Source organism: Rutidosis leptorrhynchoides, chromosome 9 (assembly GCF_046630445.1).
Source record: "Rutidosis leptorrhynchoides isolate AG116_Rl617_1_P2 chromosome 9, CSIRO_AGI_Rlap_v1, whole genome shotgun sequence".
Lineage (NCBI taxonomy): Eukaryota > Viridiplantae > Streptophyta > Magnoliopsida > Asterales > Asteraceae > Rutidosis > Rutidosis leptorrhynchoides.
In genome coordinates this window covers 176,286,998-176,295,382 of record NC_092341.1, presented here as the reverse complement: position 1 = coordinate 176,295,382, position 8,385 = coordinate 176,286,998, and positions in this window count along the sequence as shown.

Here is an 8,385-nt window from a genome sequence, read left to right as displayed (position 1 = left end):
GAAGCTGTCACAAAAGATTGAAATGAAGAAATAGAGATTCGTCATAATATTTGACTTGGTCACGTTTGAATTTAGAAATTAAGGTGCGTCTTAGCTTTTGACGTTGTCTTGGTTGAATTTCGGAATTCAAGGGATTAAAGAAAATCTTTGAAATCTAAAAGATTTGATTCTTCGGCGAATAAGGAAATTAAGATCTCTATAATTAAATACGGTGATCTGTCTCAATTACTCTGTCTGATAATTCCATTATAAATTAAGCTCTTTCGTTCCATTATTCTTACCATTCCTATACTTTCTTTCTTAGTTCTTACGTCCATAAGATTGTGAAAATGCTTAATCCATTTCTAATCCTTGATATATTTCTAATTATCTTTTCTGTATCCTTCTTGTCAATCTTCCACCAGAAAAATCTATTTACTTTTAATATAACCTTGGGGTGATACTATTATTAATTTTACCGTGTCTTTATATTGCTATTCCTATTAATATCAACGGTTTGTAATTTATACGTTGTTATCGGGCTTTGTATCTCCCCTTATTTTTCAATGTCCCTATTTCTGTTTCCTATAATCATTTTCATCCACAGTTAATACTCCCTCCTATTTGCTGCGATTTATACTCCAATTTCTATTTCGGAGCTTTGTCCCTTCGTTTCTTCTTCTTGCAGTTAGGCATCTCTTGTAATGGTCCAGAATTCACAGAGATAATTTCCATAATGAACATTGTTAATGTTCTAAGAAAGGAATGGTAATGGCACGATCTTGATTCGTCAAATTACCAGAATATCCGGGAAAGATAGAACTATCAAGAAAATATGTTCTTGATATGTTTATATATCAGATAAAATGTAAAAGTCGTGTAACATGGCACATGATGACGTTATGATCTGTGAATCATCACGTTCCATTAGAAACTCAGCATGACTTACTGTAATATAATCACGTTGATCAAGTGTCATTATATTATACTAACTCATGCATCAGTTCCCAACATTACTTCAATAACATTCATATTTTAAGCTCGAAAGTTTACAAAATATAGAAACTAACAGTTTCTATATGATGTAACACTGATAGCACGAAGAGATTAATGATTTCAGATAAGAATTGTTATGAAAATATTCTCGGAAACATCGAAGATATTTATGATGATATTTCCAGAATTTCTGAGATCGAATGTTGATGAAGAAAATCCTTTCGCAAGGATTTAGAATAAATAAGGAGCAAGATATTCGCTAAAGACTTCATCAGAAACAGAATCATCAGGGTTCTTTATGTACAAGTTTAGTCCTTGTGATTTGCTCAGAGTCTCCTTCATGGTTTGCTCAATTAGTTTTTTAGTACCAAACTTCCTTTTGAGCTTTTCCAACGTATCTTTTTTTTTATCAAACTTTTGACTGTTAAAATCATCCACAGTTTTTGTTGCTTCATTCAACTTTTTAAAATTCAGAGCATTAATTCACAGACTGGGTGCTTTTCAGAATTTCAGAATGGAAGATCATAGTTCTAAGAGATAAATGTTATATGGATACATATAACTGTTGATGTGGAAACGCTGCGAGACTCAAAATACAGATTTGCTGATTCCCGGTAATTGGTATGGCAATTCTTGTTACAGGATGCGGATGAGTACATGATGAGACTTCAATAGATAAATATAGTGATTTGTCGGAGAGATTTAAGCCAAGGAGCAACGAGGTTGCTGGTACGTCTTCTGGTAATATGATGGAATATAAAAGGTTCCCCGGTAACAATAAAAGAGCACGCATATATATCAAGGTTATAATAAGGTTGTTTAGAACGAAAAGTCGAAGTTGACTTGTTGGAGCTGTGACAAATTTGGCTATTTTGGAAAGTGATTGTAAAGTTATTTTCGGTAATAACAACGCCAAAGAAGCTAGTACAGAAACGTTTTAAACGTTTACTCGGGTTCCGAGTGTTTTCAGGTGCATAACTATATGCATCAATCTTTTCTTTCATAGATGAAGTGCGGTTGGTTCATCCTCTCGATTGAGGTATTTCCAAAAATCATGAAAGCTTTGAACGCAGATTGGAATCGTCAAGATACAAATGAAGTTTAAGATGAAATCAAGTGGCAACTTGAAGAATTGTTTAGTTTCATATGTTATAGTCAATATTTTAATTCATTTTAATTGTCCAATGTTGGTAGTCCACAGTTGATAGTCCACAGTTAGCAATTCAATAATTCATATATAGTTTAATTTGTAATATTCGAATTAATTAATACGTATCGTGACCCGTATTCGTCTCAGACTCGATCACAACTCAAACTATACATATTATTGTAGAATCAACCTCAACCCTGTATAGCTAACTCCTGCATTACTGCATATAGAGTGTCTATGATTACTCCAAATAATATATATAGATGCGTCGATATGATATGTCAAAACCTTGTATACGTGTCCCGATATTTAAAGTGCGTAAAATAAATAATAGAAATTAAATGACGATAAATAAAGTGCATAAAGTAAATAACTAAAATTAAATGACGATAAATAAAGTGCGTAAAGTAAATAACAGAAATTAAATGACGATAAATAAAATTGCGAGAATGTAAATTGCGATAATTAAATTGCGATAAATAAAGTGTAATCAGTTAGCTGGGAACAATTAGTTAGGAACAGTTAGCGTGGATTCTTAACAAAATTTCTCATAGTTAATTTGTTTGTTTCTAACAAATTTTATTTTGTCAAATGTTTCCTCCATTATGCCACTTGATTTTTGATAAATCAAAATCCAAATATGAAACTGGATGAATATGGTTATTCTGTGGTGCACGGATTTGTATATCGATGGACGTAAGTAGGATAATAAACGACTGTTGAATTAGATTCGAAGAATGTACAGTGTAACTTATTAATGTGAAATCTAAATATTCCTCGGGTATTACCTACCCGTTAAAATATTTTCACCATTAACAGTTTGTACACAAGAATTTTTAATTACAATCTTTATGAAAATATATATACATATATATTTTCTTTAGATGAAATCATGGATTTAATGAGTAAATATGATATTAAACTCATTTGATTTACCGTTGGAACAAGAATATATAATCTCTAAAACATTAGAGATTACATAATCGCCATGTCCAACGAAGATAAATGATGTAGAACGATACGTAGAACGATAATTGTACTCAAGGTATAGAATGAGATGTCGAGGCATGGGTTATTGATGGTACTGGTGTTGTTATTGATGGTACTGTTGGTGCCGGTGATGTTGTTGAAGCTGGTAATTTTTGCACCATATTCTCTAGATTGATTACTCGAGCGCGAAGTTCGTTGACTTCTTCTATTATTCCGGGATGATTGTCGGTCGGTATGAGCGGATGAATAAAGTTTAGAATTTTAGATAGAATACAATCGTGGTGAGATATTCGGGAAATGGGGGTGAAAATGGTGTTTCAGACTAGTTCGCCGGTAAGTGCTTCAGGTTCATTGCCAAGAGGTAAATTCGGTTGGTGGGTGGAAAGGATCGCCTTCCTCTCATCTCCATTGGTTAAGTCAACTACGAACCCATCAGATGAATTGGGGATGATTGATTGGTTGATTCATTCTGGTGACGTTGCCTCCGGAGCTTAGGTGAACATCCATGTCGGAATAGCTGTCGGAATAACTATCGGATTAGCTATCGAAGTCTGAGGGACTCGAACTAGTTGAGGGATTCATCTCGTACGGTCAGATGAAGTATTTTCGATAAGAAACGGATTATAGGATGTAGATTAGTACCCTGCAATACATAATTCACATATGCATATACAATACTAAAATCCCATATGTTACGGAGGAATCTACGGAAGTTGTCAGACAAAGTCTACAGTACAAGATATGCTAAGATATGAATTAGCAGATACGCTAAGATACGAATTTTGTCTATACACTATTTATGCAATCATTGCAGTAAGATGTGTCTAGACTAAGAATGATAAGAAGGTAATTTCCTAAGGATGATAAATGTAGTGACCCGAACTTTTCCATGTTTATATATATTAATTGAGATTGATATTTACATGATTAAATGTTTCCAACATGTTAAGCAATCAAACTTGTTAAGACTTGATTAATTGAAATATGTTTCATATAGACAATTGACCACCCAAGTTGACCGGCGATTCACGAACGTTAAAACTTGTAAAAACAACATGACAATATATATATGGATATACATATGGTTAACATGAGATTATGATAAGTAAGTATCTCCATAAGTATATTAACAATGAGTTATATACACATAAACAAGACTACTAACTTAAGGATTTCGAAACGAGACATATATGTAACGATTATCGTTGTAACGACATTTAAATGTATATATATCATATTAAGATATATTAATATATCATAATATCATGATAATATAATAATTTAACATCTCATTAGAAATAATAAACAATGGGTTAACAACATTAATTGAGATCGTTAACTTAAAGGTTTCAAAACAACACTTACATGTAACGACTAACGATGACTTAACGACTCAGTTAAAATGTATATACATGTAGTATATTTAGATGTATTAAAATACTTTTGGAAGACTTCAAGACATATATCAAAACACTCATACTTAACGAAAATGGTTACAGTTACTTTTCCATTCTTTTCTTTCATCAAGAATTCTAGTCGTATTCTTACCCGTATTATACACAGCTTCAAAAGGTACTTACTATGAGTATATACCAATAGGAACTAGCATGGGATTCCACTCTTGATTATGTCATGTATGACTAATCAATTTTAACTTCTACCATGAGCTAGTCAACTAACTAGAACTCCTTTTAACCCCACTCACCACTCACCAATTACCACTCATCATTCACTCCATTTCACATCCAATTCTCTTTCTAATTCTCTCTCAACACACACACACTATTATGAATGTATTTTTCCAGTAGTTAATCATCATCTTCATCAAAAATCACTTCAAGAATCAAGCTATAATCATCATAGGAAGAACACTTCAAGAACACTTCAAAAATCCCTTCAAGTTTACTAATTTACTTCCAAGCTTTCTAATCCATTCCAAGTAATCATCTAAGATCAAGAAACCTTTGTTATATATAGTAGGTTATCTTTCTTATTCAAGGTAATATTCATATTCAAACTTTGATTCAATTTCTATAACTATAAACTATCTTAATTCGAGTAAAAATCTTACTTGAACTTGTTTTTGTGTCATGATCCTACTTCAAGAACTTTTAAGCCATCCAAGATCCTTTGAAGCTAGATTATTTCTTTTCACTTCCAGTAGGTTTACCTAATAAAATTGAGGTAGTAATGATGTTCATAATATCATTCGATTCATATATATAAAACTATCTTATTCGAAGGTTTAAACTCGTAATCACTAGAACATAGTTTAGTTAATTCTAAACTTGTTCGCAAACAAAAGTTAATCCTTCTAACTTGACTTTTAAAATTAACTACAAACATGTTCTATATCTATATGATATGCTAACTTAATGATTTAAAACCTGGAAACACGAAAAACACCGTAAAACCGGATTTACGCCGTCGTAGTAACACCGCGGGCTGTTTTGGGTTAGTTAATTAAAAACTATGATAAACTTTGATTTAAAAGTTGTTATTCTGAGAAAATAATTTTTATTATGAACATGAAACTATATCCAAAAATTATGGTTAAACTCAAAGTGGAAGTATGTTTTCTAAAATGGTCATCTAGACGTCGTTCTTTCGATTGAAATGACTACCTTTACAAAAACGACTTGTAACTTATTTTTCCGACTATAAACCTATACTTTTCTATTTAGATTCATAAAATAGAGTTCAATATGAAACCATAGCAATTTGATTCACTCAAAACGGATTTAAAATGAAGAAGTTATGGGTAAAACAAGATTGGATAATTTTTCTCATTTTAGCTACGTGAAAATTGGTAACAAATCTATTCCAACCATAACTTAATCAACTTGTATTGTATATTATGTAATCTTGAGATACCATAGACACGTATACAATGTTTCGACCTATCATTTCGACACATCTATATATATTTCGGAACAACCATAGACACTCTATATGTGAATGTTGGAGTTAGCTATACAGGGTTGAGGTTGATTCCAAAATATATATAGTTTGAGTTGTGATCAATACTGAGATATGTATACACTGGGTCATGGATTGATTCAAGATAATATTTATCGATTTATTTCTGTACATCTAACTGTGGACAACTAGTTGTAGGTTACTAACGAGGACAGCTGACTTAATAAACTTAAAACATCAAAATATATTAAAAGTGTTGTAAATATATTTTAAACATACTTTGATATATATGTATATATTGTTATAGGTTCGTGAATCAACCAGTGGCCAAGTCTTACTTTCCGACGAAGTAAAAATCTGTGAAAGTGAGTTATAGTCCCACTTTTAAAATCTAATATTTTTGGGATGAGAATACATGCAGGTTTTATAAATGATTTACAAAATAGACACAAGTACGTGAAACTACATTCTATGGTTGAATTATCGAAATCGAATATGCCCCTTTTTATTAAGTCTGGTAATCTAAGAATTAGGGAACAGACACCCTAATTGACGCGAATCCTAAAGATAGATCTATTGGGCCTAACAAACCCCATCCAAAGTACGGATGCTTTAGTACTTCGAAATTTATATCATATCCGAAGGGTGTCCCGGAATAATGGGGATATTCTTATATATATGCATCTTGTTAATGTCGGTTACCAAGTGTTCACCATATGAATGATTTTTATCTCTACGTATGGGATGTGTATTGAAATATGAAATCTTGTGGTCTATTATTATGATTTGATATATATAGGTTAAATCTATAACTCACCAACATTTTTGTTGACGTTTTAAGCATGTTTATTCTCAGGTGATTATTAAGAGCTTCCGCTGTCGCATACTTAAATAAGGACGAGATTTGGAGTCCATGCTTGTATGATATTGTGTAAAAACTGCATTCAAGAAAATTATTTTGTTGTAACATTTTTGTATTGTAAACCATTATGTAATGGTCGTGTGTAAACAGGATATTTTAGATTATCATTATTTGATAATCTACGTAAAGCTTTTTAAACCTTTATTGATGAAATAAAGGTTATGGTTTGTTTTAAAATGAATGCAGTCTTTGAAAAACGTCTCATATAGAGGTCAAAACCTCGCAACGAAATCAATTAATATGGAACGTTTTTAATCAATAAGAACGGGACATTTCAGTTGGTATCCGAGCGTTGGTCTTAGAGAACCAGAAAATTTGCATTAGTGTGTCTTATCGAGTTTGTTAGGATGCATTAGTGAGTCTGGACTTCGACCGTGTTTTCTTTAAAAAATGATTGCTTAACATTTTTGTTGGAAACTATATATTTTTAACATATGAATATTATGTGATATATTAATCTCTTAACGTGTTTGATATTATGTGATAGATGTCTACCTCTAGAACAAGTCCCATTGACTCACCTAATAATAATGAAGAGTCAAATGTAAATTGGAATGATTCGTGGACTGATTCACAAGTTCCCAAAGAGGAACCGGAAGAAGAGTCGAAACCGGAAGAAGAATCGGAACCGGAAGAAGAATCGGAACCGGAAGAAGAAATAGAACCGGTGGGGGAAATAATAAAACGGTTAAGTAAAAGAGAATCCTCAACCAACCGACCAAGGTTAATTATGGTCAATGGTGTTTCCGCCAAGGAAGCAAAATATTGGGAGGATTACCAATTCTCCGATGAATCGGATTCCGACGAGGATTCTGATGATGTTATAGAAATTACCCCAACTGAATTTAAAAAGGCAAAAGAAAATAATAAGGGAAAGGGCATAAAAATAGAGAAATCTAATTCCAACCCCGATGAACTTTATATGTATCGTCAACCCCCGAAGTCCTTAAGTTGTAACAATGACCCGGGAACCTCTAAACCACCAGGTTTTTCTAAACCAATGTAGACAACGACGGCTCGTATTAGGGGAACATCATATATCCCTAGAAACTTGGCAAAACGAACCAAAACCGAACAAGAAGAAACGAGCGAGTCGGAATAAGATAGTTGTATTCGTGTGGTGTAATATATGTAATATAGTGTGCTTATGCTTTATGATATATGTAAAAATTGCTTGTATTAATAAGTATTTTTTTTATGAATCTAACTCTTGTCTATTTTACAGTATAAAAACACAAAATGGATAGACAACCCAATATTTTAAGAGACCTACCCGGAGACATGATTGATGAAATCTTGTCTAGAGTCGGTCAGAATTCCTCGGCACAACTATTTAAGGCGAGATCAGTTTGTAAGACATTCGAAGAACGTTCTAAGAATGCCTTGGTTTATAAAAGGCTTTCGTTCGAAAGATGGGGGATATCACATT